Genomic DNA, 15539 nt, shown 5'->3' on the forward strand with positions numbered 1-15539 from the left:
ACTCTGAATTTTTCAAACCTTCTAAAACTGCTGACCTTCCTACTGAAATATTTCTAGCCTCTGTGTTCCTTTGGGTTGGAGAGTTCCAAAGATTCCCACCCTATGTGAAAGAAATTCCTGCACAGTTGCACTTGGAATGACCTGTCCTCATTTTATAACTACCGGTATGTGCCCTTGTTCAAGACTCTTTGACAATGGAAAACATATCAGTACCTACCTTGTTAAACCCTCTTGGGCTCTTGTGTGCCTAAATAAGGTCACTGCTCCTCAACCATTGTTTAAACCCCAAAGAATACAGACTGAAAGTATATGGCCTTTCTTGACAGGACAATCCTCTCATCCCAAACATCAATATGGTGAATATCCCTTGGACATTGGGGGAAGCTAATCAGTGTTTTCTATGCCTTTGCTGAGACCATCCTGAACTATTCTTCTTTGATCCTGTTTAATTCTCTTTGTTTTAATGAGATAAAACATAATGGAAGGAATCGGCCATGAACATTGGCCTGTTCTGCCAATCAATATGATCATGGCCAATCTTCTGATCCACTTCACCCTCCTGCCAGATCTTCCCATTATTTGACTTCCTTAGGGTATCAATCTTCTGCTTAAATATGACAGAACATCCTCAGTGCTCTGGGATGGAGAATTCCGAAGATCTATAACCATCATTCCCTCAGTACTAATCATTAAGCTTCAAAACCTGCATCTCTGTAGCTTCCTATGAAACTAGATCCTTGACTTCCTCTTTGGGGGACCATAGACAGAGCAGATTGGTAACAACAACTCCTCTTGGCTGACAATTAACACAGGTACACCTCAATGATATGTTCTTAGCTTGCTGCTTGACTCTACTGTCATAGATAGATAGATAGATAGATACTTTATTCATCCCCATGGGGAAATTCAACTTTTTTTCCAATGTCCCATACACTTGCTGTAGCAAAACTAATTACATACAATACTTAACTCAGTAAAAAAATATGACTGTTTGGCAAGACACAGCTCACATACTATCTATGAATTTGACAATGACTCAACTGTAACTGGCAGAATCTCAGACTGTGAAGAGGAGGCTCACAGGAGTGAGATATATTGGCTAATTGAGTGGTGTTGCAACAAATAATCCTTGCACTTAATGTCAGAAGGAACAAGGAACTGGTTGCAGACTTCAGTAGGGGAAAGTCAGGAGAACACACACCCATCTTCATTGAAAGGTCAGTGGTGGAAAGGGTAAACAGCTTCAATTTCCTGGATGTCAACATCCCATAAGATCTATCAAGGGTTCAACACATTGATGCAATCTCAAAGAAGGCATGCCACAGGATATACTTCATTAGGAGTTTAAGGGAGATTTGGTATGTCAACAAAGACTATAACACACTTCTGCAGTGGAGAGCATTCTGACTGGTTACGTTACTGCCTGATATGGAGGTTCTAGTGCACAGGGTCGAACGAGGCTGCAGAGGGTTGTACACTCAGCCGGTTCCATCAGAGGCACAAGCCTCCCCAGCATCGAGGACATCTTCAAAAGGCAGCATCCACAATTAATGACCTTCTCCACCCAGGGCATGCCCTCTTCTCACTTTTACCATCAGGAAGGAGGAACAGGAGCCTGAGAACCCAGACTGAATAACTTAGGGACAGTTTTAGGAAATATTTTTTTCCCTTCTGCCATCAGATTTCTGACAGCTCATGGACACATGAACTCTACCTCACCTTTCCTCTTTTGCACTATCAATCCACTTAGAGTAGTTTCTACATTTTGCACTGTACCATTATTGTAAAACAAAAAAAATGACATATTTAAAACTAGGGTGCCTAAGATTTTTGCCCAGTACTGTATGTGTCAATGTGGAGTGGAGAGCAAGTTTGTAAATCTGGCAGGAGCAAAGGATGTTGGGAATGGTGAGTAGGAGCACCCCGGGAGTGGGGGGGTGGGACAAGTGGCAGAGAAGGATGAGTGCGGGGGTGGGGGTTGGCGGGGGGCAAGTGCAGACACACCCAGCCCTGAGACACTGGGCAAGGTCATTTCATTCTAACCAATTTTTTTATTGATCATTACAGAATGTCTCTCTGGTGCTTCCCGCTCTCTTCCCTCTCTCAGTCCATATTAGAGACCCATGCCAGAATCAGGTTTATCATCATCAATATATGCCATGAAATTTGTTCCTTTGGTGCGGCAGTAGTACAGCACGATACATAAAATTACCACTGTACTGTGCAAAAGTCTTAGGCACCCTAGCTACTGAGTATATACTATACATATGGAAAATTCAGAAAAACTTTGATGTATTACTGTATTACAGGGGTAAAAAGTGCATGATAAGACCATTGATAAAGTCATAAATACAGTATTATGTACACAATTTCTAGACAAAGTATCTACAGCAACTGTGTCCAATGCTCAGGGTTAAGTCAAATAAATGAAGTTGATTTTGGTTATCAGGGTAAAAATAGGTTTAAAGTCTCTTGAAAATAAGAAGAGTTAGAATTAAAAATGGTGCATCTGCAAAGCCTTGGAGGAGGGAAAACTGTTTGCCTCTGTAGCCTGAGTTTGTGAGACTCTGCAGTCCACTGGAGAAGTTGGAGGCTCAATGTCTGCATGTCTGGAGGCTGGAAGCCTAGAGAAGGCCTATCCTGGGGTTAGAGGGCTCTCTGTGTTTGTGCATAGGTGGGTGGGTGGTGGAAGATAAAGGGTTTGTTTTGCTGTTGTTGCTTGTCTGTTCTGTGAAATTGTACTCTACAGGTCCATGACTTATGGCGATACTTGCGGCCTGGTCCTAGCACATCCTCAGGCTGTGTTATTTGTTAACTCAAATGACACACTTCACTGTCTGTTTCAATAAATGAATCTGAATATGAATTCAAGGAACACCGATGCCCTTGAATGGAAAATCTTACCAAAAGTAGTAGATATGGCCCAGTCCATCATGGGTAAAACCATCCCCATCATTCAACATATCTACATGGAGCATTGTTGCAGGAAAGCAGCATCCATCATCAGGGACCCCCACCACCCAGTCCATGCTCTCTTCTTGCTGCTGCCATCAGGAAGAAGGTACAGGGGCCTCAGGACTCACACCACCAGGTTCAGGAATAGTTGATACCCCTCAGCTATCTGGCTCTTGAACCAAATGGGTAATTTCACTTGCCTAAAATGTTCCTACAGCCTATGGACTCACTTTCAAGGACTCTCCACCTCTTGTTCTCGATATGTATTGCTTATTTATTTATTATTCTTAATTCTTTCTTTTCATATTTGCACAGTTTGTTGTCTTTTGCACAGTGGCTGAATGCCATAGTTGGTACCGTCTTCCATTGATCCTGTTAGGTTATTATTCTATGGACTTATTGAGTACGTCTGCCAGAAAACAAATCTCAGGGTGGTATGTGGTGGTGTACATGTACTTTGATAATAAATTTACTTTGAAATTTAAACTTTGAATATCAACAACTGTTGTGTAGCTGCTGCAGAGAGGTGAACGATCTGGTTTTCGAACAGGTCATGCAAATACTATTACAGCAGAGAAGATCTTCAGAGGAGAGTATAAACTGAAAACTCAGCCAACTCTCCGCAGCTCAGGAAGATCTACATAAATGATCTGACATAAATGCCGTCAGTGGATGGGTTAAAATGTACTTCTTTACTTTAAGGCAAGAAGTTTTAAGAATAAGGGTGATGAACTTCGCACCTGAATAGGTAAGTGGAATTACGATGCGCTCAGTACTCAGATTTGGCAGCTTTACGGGCATGAATAGCTGCTGGGCATTCTAGGGTTTCGATGTTTCAAAAGGGACAGGAAAGAGGTGAAAGAAGTGGAGCAGTGGAAGTACTAATCAGGGATATTATTGCAGCTACAGGAAGGGAATATGTTGTGGAGGAAATGCCCAGAGTCGGAGTTTGTGGAAGTCAGAAGTGGGAAGGAAGAAATCACTATGTTGCGAATATTTTATAGACCCTTCCCCCAACACAATAGCAACAAAGGCACTGAGGAGCAGACCGGGAGGTCGATTTTGGAAAGGTGCAGAAGTAACAGGGTTGTTCTCATGGGTGACTTCAATTTCCTTAATATTGATTGGTACCCCCTTATTGCAAAAAGTTTAGATGGGGGCAGGGTTTGTTAGATGTGTCCAGGAAGGGCTCCTGACATGATGTGAAGCCAGCTGAATAGAGTAGAGGTCATACTGGATCTGGTATTAGGCATTGAACCAGGTCAGGTTCAGATCTCTTGGTGGGTGAGCATATCGGAGAGGGTGATCAAAAATCCCTGGCTTTAAGCGTAGCTGTGGACAAGAATAGGGGTAGATGGCATGGGAAAATGTTTAACTTGGGAGAGGGCTAATTACAAGGATGTTAGGGAATGTAATTCAGGATTAGAATGTTCTCGGGGAAATGCACAGTGGAAGTGTGGAGGTTGTTTAGGGAACACTTACATTTGCTTATGGGTGCTTGTCATACTGAGGCAAAGAAAAGGAATCATGGTTGACAAGAGAGGTGGAACTATTAGTCAAGAAGAAGAAGCAAGCATTCTTAAGGTTTAGGAAGCAAAGCTCAGACAGGGCTCTTGTGAATTACAGGGCACCACTGCTCAATACAAGAGGACATGGCTTTAAGGTAAGGGGAGGGAAGTTCAAGGGGGATATTAGAGGAAGGTTTTTTACTCAGAGAGTGGTTGGTGCGTGGAATGCACTGCCTGAGTCAGTGGTGGAGGCAGATACACTAGTGAAGTTTAAGAGACTACTAGACATGGAGGAATATGGAGGAATTTAAGGTGGGGGGTTATATGGGAGGCAGTGTTTAAGGGTTGGCACAACATTGTGGGCCGAAGGGCCTGTACTGTGCTGTATTGTTCTATGTTCTAGCATGGTGCTCCTGGAACATGGAACATAGAATAGTATAGTGCAGTAACAGGTGCTCAGCTGATGATGTCTGTACTGAACATGATGCCAAATTAAACTAAATCTTTTCTGCCTATCCCTCTCCCTTCCCACTGCATATCCATCTAACATCTCTGAAATTCCCCTCAAGCATCTAACCCCTCTTCAATATCTATTCTCACGACCACTCCTGTCAACCTGGTCTTGGCACTTACCCACTCTTTGTATAAAAAAACTTTATCTCCACACATCTCCTTTAAACTTTCCCCCTCTCATCTTAAATGCACGTTCTCTAGTACTTGATATTTTCCGCCTGGGTTAAAGATTCTGTCTGTCCGCCCTATCGTTGCCTCTCATAATTTTCCAGCTTCATTCGTGCCTCTCCTGAGCCTCTGTTGCACCAGAGAAAGCACCTCAAATTTGTCCAACTTCTCCTTATAGCTCAAAGTAATCCAGGCAGCATCCTGGTAAACCTCTTCTGCACCCTTTGCAAAGCCTATAATGGCTGTCTTGCTGGTGTGGGACAGCCTTTCTGTGGTGGGGTGATCCGAATTGCATTCAATGCTCCAAGTGCAACCTAGACAAAGTTTTATATGGTCACTGGTCAACACTGACTCAGGGGGATAAAGAGCCCAGTTCTGTGCTGCCTGTTCACATGGTCTATTGTCTAAAGCATTTAATTCGCAGTTTCTAGTTGGTTTTGAGACTGACAGTGTCAGTGGTCTGGAAGAAGTAACAGGACTAGACCAAACACAACAGATTCCACAGATGCTGGAAATCTAGAGTAACACACACAAAATACTGAAGGAACTTAGGTCAAGTAACCACTGCCTGGTTCAGAAATTTGCACCATCTCAGTTCGCAAGACCCAGCAGAGGATAGTGAGGTCAGCTGAGAAGATCATCGGGTCTCTCTTCCCGCCATTACGGACATTTACACTTCACGCTGCATCCGCAAAGCAAACAGCATTATGAAGGACCCCACGCACCCCTCATACAAACTCTTCTCCCTCCTGCCGTTTGGGAAAAGGCCCCGAAGCAGTCGGGCTCTCACGACCAGACTTTATAACAGTTTCTTCCCCCAAGCTATCAGACTCCTCAATACCCAGAGCCTGGACTGACACCTTACTGCCCTATTGTCCTGTTTATTATTTATTGTAATGTCTGCGCTGTTTTGTGCACTTTATGCAGTCCTGGGTAGGTCTGTAGTCTAGTGTAGTTTTTCTCTGTGTTGTTTTTTACGTAGTTCAGTCTAGTTTTTGTACTGTGTCATGTAACAGCATGGTCCTGAGAAAACGTTGTCTCATTTTTACTATGTACTGTGTACTGTACCAGCAGTTATGGTCAAAATGACAATAAAAGTGACTTGACTTGACTTGATCTATGGAGAGGAATGAAAAGTCAATGTTTAGGGCTGAGATCCTTCATCATTTTCCCTCTCAGCTTCCAATTTCCTGCCCTCTCACTATATCCTTTCATACCCTGACCAATCAAGAATCTATCAAACTCTTCCTTAAATATACCCTATGACTTGGCCCTAAATATTGACTCTTCATTCTGCTTCTGCCCGACCTGCTGAGGATTAGACAAAAAAATCATAAGTTGAGTCAAGGTTTTTGAACACGCTGTGAAGATGGAATCTTGACATCAGTTGTTCAGAGAAGGCATTTAATTCTAATAGCACCCAGTTTCCATCCACTGAAATGTGAGCAGTGTGGAAGTGGAATGCTCCGTCAGAGTACCAATAGGAGTAAAGGTCGAGAGATGATTACAGGAAGGGAGTGGGACAACCCTTTAAATCCATGTTCTGCCCCTAAAATGCTCTGTTATGTGGAGTAATTGGGAAACCATAAAGCTTTGGAGCAGTAAAACAGGATTGATGCAGAGCCTTGATCTAAAACTTCAGCAATTGCTTTACTCCAACAGAAGCTGCTCGACCCACTGAATTCTTCTAGCGCTTTCTTTTAGCTCCAAATTCCAACACCTGCAGTCTCTAGCGTCTCCAAAATCAGTCAGCATCACTGCTGAGCTTATTGTCTGTCATATTGCCCAGGTGAAATGGAAAACTCACTTGAAGCAGCTTCATAGGCACGTAGTATTACAACACACAATATTGACAAGAAAAAAAACAAGTTAACTATATTTTAAAAATCAAAAAAAAAAGAGCACAATTAGCACAAAAACAACATAATCCATTGAGGTGCAAAGTGGTCACGGTGTTGCTGTACTGAGGTGGTGATTATGGTTCTGCAGCTTGGTTCAGGAACCGAATAGTTAAAGGGGAACAGCTGTTCTTGAACCTGGCGGCGTGGGACTTCAGACTTTTTCACCTTTTGCCTGATGGTGGCAGTGAGAAGATGGCATCTCAAACAAGAAACTATTGCAACCATCGACACGGTATAATCAAAATGACTTGATGTGGCATCAGACCATAAAGCCATAAGATATTTGAGCAGAATTAGGCCATTTGGCCCATTGAGTCTGCTCTGCCATTTCATCATGACTGATCCATTTCCCCTCTCCGCCCTCAGTCTTCTGCCTTCTCCTTGACCAATCAAGAATCTATCAAGCTCTGCCTTAAGTATACCCTATGACTTCACCTCCAACGCTGCCAGTGGAAATGAATTCCACAGATTCACCATTCTCTGGCTAAAGAAATTCCGCATTATCTCCATTCTTAAAGGGCACCCCTCTATTCTGAGGCTGTGTCCTCTGGTCTTAGATTCCCCCACCATAGGAAACATCCTCTTCACATCCACTCTATCGAGGCCTTTCACCATTTGATAAGTTTCAATGAGGTTGCCCCTCACTTAACTGAGTTCCAGTGAGCAGAGCCCCAGAGCCTTCAAATGCTCCCCATATGACAAGCCTTTTAATCCTGGATTCATTTTTGTCAACCTCCTTCAAACCCTCTCCAATGTCAGCACATCCTTTCTTAGGTAAGGAGCCCAAAACTGCTCACCAGACTCCAAGTGAGGCCTCACCAGTGCTTTATAAAGCCTCAACATTGCATTCTTGGTTTTAGATTCTAGCCCTCTCAAAATGAATGTTAATATTGCATTTACCTTCCGCCCCACTGACTCAACCAGCAATTTAACTTTCAGGGAATCCTGCACGAGGACTCCCAAGTCCCTTTGCACCTCAGACTTTAGAATTTTTGAATTGACTAAGTCCAGCTCCAACACTATATATAAGTTTGCTGGTGACACCACTGTCGTGGGCTGTATCAAAGGGAGTGATGAACCACCATACTGGAGGGAGACTGAAAACTTGGCTAAGTGGTGTAATTACAACAAACTTCTCACTCAATGTCAATAAGACCAAGGAGCTGATTGAAGACTTCGGGAGAGGGAAACCAGGGGTCCATGAGCCAGTAATCATCAGAGAATCAGAAGTGGAGAGAGTCAGTAACTTTAAATTCCAGGGTGTCACTATCTCAGAGGACCTGTCCTGGACCCATCATAGAAACATTATTACGAAGAAAGCAGGACGGTGCTTGGCATTTACTGCTATTTATTTATATCTGCATTTGCAAAGTTTGTTTAGTTTACAGTTCCTGATGTTTACAATTTACAGATACTGTTCTATACATTTGCTAATTATGCCTGCAGAAAAAGAATCTCAGGGCTGTATGTGGTGATATGTATGTACTCTGATAATAAATTTTACTTTGAATTTTGAACATTTAGAAAATAGTCTACTCTTTTACTTCTCCTGCCAAAATGCATGACCGTACACTTCCTGCCACAGCATTTCACTTCTTTGCCCATTCTCTTAATCTGTCTAAGTTCTTCTGCAGCCTCTCTGCCTCCTCAAAACTACCTGCCCCTCCACCTGTCTTGCTATTGTCCACAAACCCAGCCATAAAGTCAACAATTCAATTCTTTCATCCAAGTCATTAACATAACATAAAAAGAAGCGGTCCCAACACAGACCCCTCCGGAACAGCTCTAGTCACTGGCAGATCACTAGCCTTTACTTACCTGGAGTGTCAGCTGCATCAAGGCCTCTCCTATCAACGTACAAAGCCGTTCCAGAGCGGGAAGATTTAATAGTGTCTGTGAAGTTGTGCACTGTGGCACTGCTTAAGCACGAGCTGGCTGCATCTCTGTTCAAACAGGTGCACAAGCAAAAGGGCAGGAATGTTTTCTCACAGTACTTACTTGGCTTGAGATAACGTGACTGTCCTCTTGTTGCCACCTCTGAAAACAACCTGCCTTTGTCTCTCTCTGTTCACTTCCTGCACATTGAGTAATTATTTCTTCAGGTATAGATAACCAGGATGATTTACCCGCCAACCTTACCCTGGGTCTTATGTCAAGTTTGATGATTGAAAAAGATTTGTGTCTTACGGTTCATAACTGGTGTTGCCAAATCATGTTAGGAGCTGAAGAGGAAAGAGAATTGAAATTTTGTTTCCCCTTCCACAGCCTTGGATTGTACCAAAAAAACTTTGCAGAGATCACTTAGTTCTGAAGTGAAGTTATTGTTGCAGTATAGAAAACGCTGTGGCTGATTTGTTTAAAACAAACTCCCACAAATACCAGCATGACCATGGCCAGATCATCTGTTTTTAATCATTTGTTAATGGATCTTACAGAATTTCATAAAGTCACGAAGGGCACAGATGAGGTGGTCACAGTCTTTTCTCCAGGGTAGGATGTTGTGTATTTAATATTTCAGTAATATTTGAGTAATATTGTAAATACATTGTTTGATTAAGCATTCTTTATCTGAATATTTAATTACAGGTTATATGTAAAAATATTGTGAATGCATATGCCATGATGCTACCATATGACATGTGCATGCCTTGCTTAAAGTGAATATGAGGTACACAATTTATCTCCTGGCTCTCTTGTTTCTCTTCTAAATAGTTTAATATTTTCTGACATTACAAAATTTAACAGAGGCAATGAGTTATTTTTTAAAACAAACCCGAGACAGCTACCAACCTGTTGCAGCAAAATATTCCATTAAAGAAAATGCAATGAGGAACAATTGAGTTTTAAAAAAAAGTGCAGTGTGTGTTCTTCAGAAGGGAGGACATGGTCGTTAAAAAAAGACAGAAAACAGACAAATTCATGGGTTCATAAACAGTGAGTACTAGATGATAATAATCATTAAAAAAAGCAGAAAGGGCTGGCAACATCAGAAGGATAGACACATTTGACTGCTCAGTGAATAACTGGCTCATGTATACTGAACTAATTGAACAGTATTTTGAGGCAAATGAAATAGCCAATGAGAAACAAGTGTCAATCTTCCTGCGTACATTTAGGTTTAAAGACATATGGTTTGCTTCAAAGTTTGACTTCTCCAACCAAACCAGCAGAAATGAGCTTTGCTGATGCTATGAAAGTAATGCAGAAACATTTAGAAACAAAGCTAGCGTTGATTGCCGAACACTTCAGGTCACATGAGTGGAATCAAAAGGAAGTGTACATGGCTGAATTGAAGTGATTGTCTGAGAATTGTCAGTTTGGTAATGAGCTTACTGATGCACTGAGAGATTGTTTAGTTTTGGAATCCTACAAGAAAGCATTAGAAAATTGCTTCTAACTGAAGCACAGATTACATTTTTAAAAGCAGTGGAAAGAGCTGTTTCAATGGAAACAGCAGACAGATGCAATTGAGTTGCAGTCAGGAATGAAAGTGTACATGAACAAAATTGCAAACCAGCTTGGCCAAACAAATTGTGTTACTGTTGTGGCAGGGGCTCACATACACCAGACCAATGCAGGTTTAAAGCCAAAACTTGCAGAAAATATAACAAAGTAGATCACATACAAACAGCATGTCAGGCAGACAAAAATAAATGGCCTGCACATGGAAGAGAAACAGATAAAATGTCACATAGCAGTTTCAGAGCACGAATCTGCATGCTGCTGACGAAAAATCTGATAATGATGAGAGTACCACAGAAATGGCTAGCCTTGAAATTTACTATGAGAAAGCTAACAATAGACAAGCAACAACACACACAAAATGCTGGTAGAACACAGCAGGCTAGGCAGCATCTATAGGGAGAAGCGATGTCGATGTTTCGGGCCGAGACCCTTCGTCAGGACTAACCGAAAGGAAAGATAGTAAGAGATTTGAAAGTAGAGGGGGGAGGGGGAAATGCGAAATGATAGGAGTAGACCGGAGGGGGTGGGATGAAGCTAAGAGCTGGAAAGGTGATTGGCGAAAGTGATACAGAGCTGGAGAAGGGAAAGGATCATGGGATGGGAGGCCTCAGGAGAAAGAAAGGGGGGGGGGGAAGCACCAGAGGGAGATGGAGAACAGGCAAACAACTAAATATGTCAAGGATGGGGTAAGAAGGGGAGGAGGGGCATTAACGGAAGTTAGAGAAGTCAATGTTCATGCCATCAAGTTGGAGGCTACCCAGCTCCAACTCAGGTTGGAGGAACAACACCTTATATACTGGCTGGGTAGCCTCCAACCTGATGGCATGAACATTGACTTCTCTAACTTCCGTTAATGCCTCTCCTCCCCTTCTTACCCCATCCCTGACATATTTAGTTGTTTGGTTTTTTCTCTCTCCCTCTGCCCATCACCCTGCCTGTTCTCCATCTCCCTCTGGTGCTTCCCCCCCTTTCTTTCTCCTGAGGCCTCCCGTCCCATGATCCTTTCCCTTCTGCAGCTCTGTATCACTTTCGCCAATCACCTTTCCAGCTCTTAGCTTCATCCCACCCCCTCCGGTCTACTCCTATCATTTCACATTTCCCCCTCCCCCCTCTACTTTCAAATCTCTTACTATCTTTCCTTTCGGTTAGTCCTGACGAAGGGTCTCGGCCCGAAACGTCGACATTGCTTCTCCCTATAGATGCTGCCTAGCCTGCTGTGTTCTACCAGCATTTTGTGTGTGTTGTTGTTTGAATTTCCAGCATCTGCAGATTTCCTCGTGTTTGCTCTTTAATTAGACAAGCAATGTGGCTTACGCCAGAAGTGAACAGCAAATTAATTAAAATGTAATTGGACACTGGCTTGGCTGTTTCAGTCATTCCACAAAATGAAATTGAACAGTATTTCAAAGATACTGAACTGAAGCCTGCAGGTATCCAGCTAGGAACTTATACTGTGGAAAAGTTAACTCCTGTGGGGATGACATTTGTAATAGTGAAATACAACTAATAAGCTATATTGAGCTTGTATATGGTAAAAACAGGAGATCCATCATTTGCATATCACATCCCTTGCAATAAAGTTAACTGAAAGTGAATTAGGAGAGATATTAGATGATGCCACAACTGTCTCTGTGCTGTACACCATGAACCACTGCCCATCAGAAGGCAAACAGGTGTTGGCGCCGTCCTCTGTGCCTCTGGTTGGAAAGCATAGTGGACCAAGAAAAGACCATGGTGTTCAGAGGAATTGTGAAAGTGAAAGAAACATTGGTCCAATTACAACAGTATTTGTAGGCAACATATCGGAGAAAGAAAAAGGCCCTAGTGATTTTAGAATCTAATGGACTTATACCATCCACAAACCCGTAAGGAAGCTCAAATCACAGCTTATGCAGGCCAAAGGTGACCTGGGACTTAGGATGGCTATCATTTACAGGATTCCCTGTAAATGCAGAGCAGCTTATATTGGTCAGATAGGATGCATGATGGAAACCCGCATCAAAAAGGACAGGAGGTATATTCACTGGGTTACCCAGAGAAATCGTCGGCAGCAGAATATTGGCCATAGGATTGACTTTGGTGGCACAAAACTACTGTTTAAAATGTATTATGCAGAGTGCGTCTGTATAGTATTTGTATTATATAGTATATTGTGTATGTTCCTGTGATGCATTCTCTATTGAGTTGGAGTTTATAGCTAAGCAGGGAGGAGTGTTGTGTATTTAATATTTTAACAATATTTGAGTAATACTTTGGTAACACTGTAAATAGTTATTTAAGCACTCTTGTTTTTTAAAATAATTTATTATGGGTTATGTATGTAACACTTACCCAAAAGGCTGGTATATGTCTAGGGGAAACGGAGATCCAGCCACTCACCAACCCCGCCTCCCGTACACGCAGGTGCTGTGAGAATCGCGTTTATGCCTTGCGCCCGCCAACAGTATCAAGCCCACAACAAATACCGGTATGAAATACACTTTAAAGAGTTTACTAAAATTAGAAGAGTATTAGGCAATACAATATATATACACAAGAAAAAAACAAAAGGCGCCAACTTATCAAAGTTCAGTCAGTTTAGTGCACTCGTTGGAGCTCAACCAGCGAACCATTCGACCCCTCGTCGCTTCCCCCCCCAACCCCCCGACTTCCATGTCTTCCACCTCGGACTCCCCGGTGGTCTTCCGAGCGCACGTCCTCCTTCCTCGGCGTCTCCCTCCCGACTCCCTTCAAACCCCCAAGCCCGCGCAACCCCTCCCCCAAGTTCCCAGCCTCACAAAACACAATAACATTCCCCATTGATTAACAAATGAATGCAATTACCATATCAGCCATTCTAAAGCGAAACAACGGCGAGAGAAACATTTAACAGACAAAGAAACATTCCTACTCGTAACAAACCAAAGAAGCCCTTTTTAGTAACATACACAGGACATTGTACATGTATAAAAATAAATGAATTCCATGTATCATGCTGCTACCACGTGATAAGTGCGCACCTTGCTTAAAGTGGAAATGATACACACAACCTATCTTCTGGCTCTCTTGTTTTTTCTTCTAATTGATTTAATGTTTTGGATCTACAGAATGTAACAGTGATGACTTTAATGATGCTGGGTTCTGATGTTCTCCAAAAGATTCATTATGGTGCAGATGTGGTGGGACAATTACCTGGGTCATTCTCTTGTTCTGTCAGAGCTCAGAATTTCCAAAGAGAAGAGCAATTCACATTTCTCTTCTGGTCTCCAGGTCGGGCTGAGTGTTGGAGGTCCAGGTAGTTTGGAGTGGAGATGGTGGCGTTGGTGTGGGCTGCAATGGAGAGGTTGGAATGGTTGCATTGTGGCTTGGAACAGAAATTCCACTGCACAGGAATGGAAGAGGCTGCAGAGAGTTGTGGACACATCATGGGCAAATCCCTCCCAGCCACTGACAGCATTTACTGGAGGCACTGCCTCAAAAAGGTGCATTTATAGAGAAGGACCCTTAGCATCTAGGGCATCCATTCTTCTCACTGTGACCATTGGTCAGGAGTTACAGAAGGCCCTACAACCATCAGGTTCTTGAACTGACTTGCTTAACCCTAACCCCACCTCAGCAGCAGAACTCTATGGACCACCTTTTTCACCACCACAGACTTGTCTCTGTGTCTTTGTTTCATTATTTGCTTTTGCATAGAAATGCTTTTCACTGCATAGGATGGCTTCAAGTATAACTTACGTGCTGTACAATTTATATTTGGTGTGTCCCCTTTATCTAGTGCCTAGGATGCTGCTGTAGACGAATTTTTCACTTGCACCTCTCGTGACAATCAACCTGACTTGGTTCCTTAGCGACCAGCATTTGTGGCTGGTGGAGGAGGCAGCTGGAGGCTGGGGCTAATGGGGGGAGTGGTGGGTGTTGGAGATGTAGAGTTGGCGCAGTCTACCCCCCTCCAACTTCCACTGAGTGCTTCTGTTTCTCCAGTGACTGAAGAACCAAAGGGGAGCTGATAGGCATGTATGTGAGAGAGAGAATCAGTTGCCGGCCTGGAGAGATACAAAGAGGGAAGTGGGGCTAATGGGATTCCTCAATGGGCTGAAAGGCCTCCTTCTGAATTGTGTAACTCCTGGGATGGGGGGACATTGTAGGTTGGAGAGTCTTTCAGGCTGGCAGGGTTCCGATGGAATTACTTAGAGATAGAGGATATTGGGGGCATTTAATGTGTAAGGATGAGATAGGGACTTAGATGTATTTTGTTCACTTCAAAGGCCTTCTAGCTCTGTGTTGCAATGTGAAGACCATGTTGTCCCAGCTATGCCTCATAACCATCATCTATACCATCATCTCCGCATGGCATCTATAGATTTACTGACGACACAACTATTGTTGGCAGAATTTAAGATGATGATGAGAGGGTGTACAGGAGCGAGATATATCAGCTGGTTGAGTGGTGTCATAGCAACAACCTTGCACTCAATGCCAGTAAGACCAAAGAGTTGATTATGGACTTTACAAAGAGTAAGATGAGGGAAGACGTAACAGTCCTCATCGAGGAATCAGAAATGGAAAGGGTGAGCAATTTCAAGTTACTAGGTGACAATGTCCCTGGGATCTATCCTGGGCCCAACATTGATGCAGTAGCAAAGAAAGCACGACAGTGGCTATATTTCACTAGGAGTTTGATGAGATTTGGTATGTCACCAAAAATCTCTACAGATATACTGTGGAGAGCATTTTAACTGGCTGCATCACCATCTGGTAAGGAGGGGGGAGGTGTGGGGTGGGTGGCTACTGCGCAGAATCGAAAGAAGCTTTAGTAAGTTCTGAACTCAGTCAGCTTCAACATGGGCACCAGTTTCCCCAGCATTCAGGACATCTTCAAAGACCATTACCTCAAAAAAGGAGGTATCCATCATTAAGGACCCTGTCACCCAGGATGTGCCCTCTTCTCATTTCTATCAACAGGAAGCAGGTACAGAAGCCTGGTGGCACACACTCAGCAATTCAGAAACAGCTTCTTCTCCTCCGCCATCTGATCTCTGAATGAACA

At 43.0% G+C, this 15539-nt stretch overlaps 1 protein-coding gene across 10 annotated transcripts in view; it reads right to left on the reverse strand.

Annotated features, from left to right (window-relative positions):
- Positions 1–15539, reverse strand: part of slc28a1 (solute carrier family 28 member 1) — a 97746-nt gene that overhangs the window by 68786 nt on the left and 13421 nt on the right. The window contains exon 1 of one of the 10 annotated variants that reach the window (XM_073024991.1): positions 12842–12907. The exons of 8 other annotated variants lie outside the window; for them this stretch is intronic. The gene's annotated coding sequence lies outside the window, so the exon portion shown is untranslated. Of the gene's footprint in view, positions 1–8863; positions 8894–12841; positions 12908–15539 lie in introns of those variants that run through there. One more of the 10 variants, XM_073024990.1, reaches the window with a different exon arrangement.

Source organism: Hemitrygon akajei, chromosome 21 (assembly GCF_048418815.1).
Source record: "Hemitrygon akajei chromosome 21, sHemAka1.3, whole genome shotgun sequence".
NCBI lineage: Eukaryota > Metazoa > Chordata > Chondrichthyes > Myliobatiformes > Dasyatidae > Hemitrygon > Hemitrygon akajei.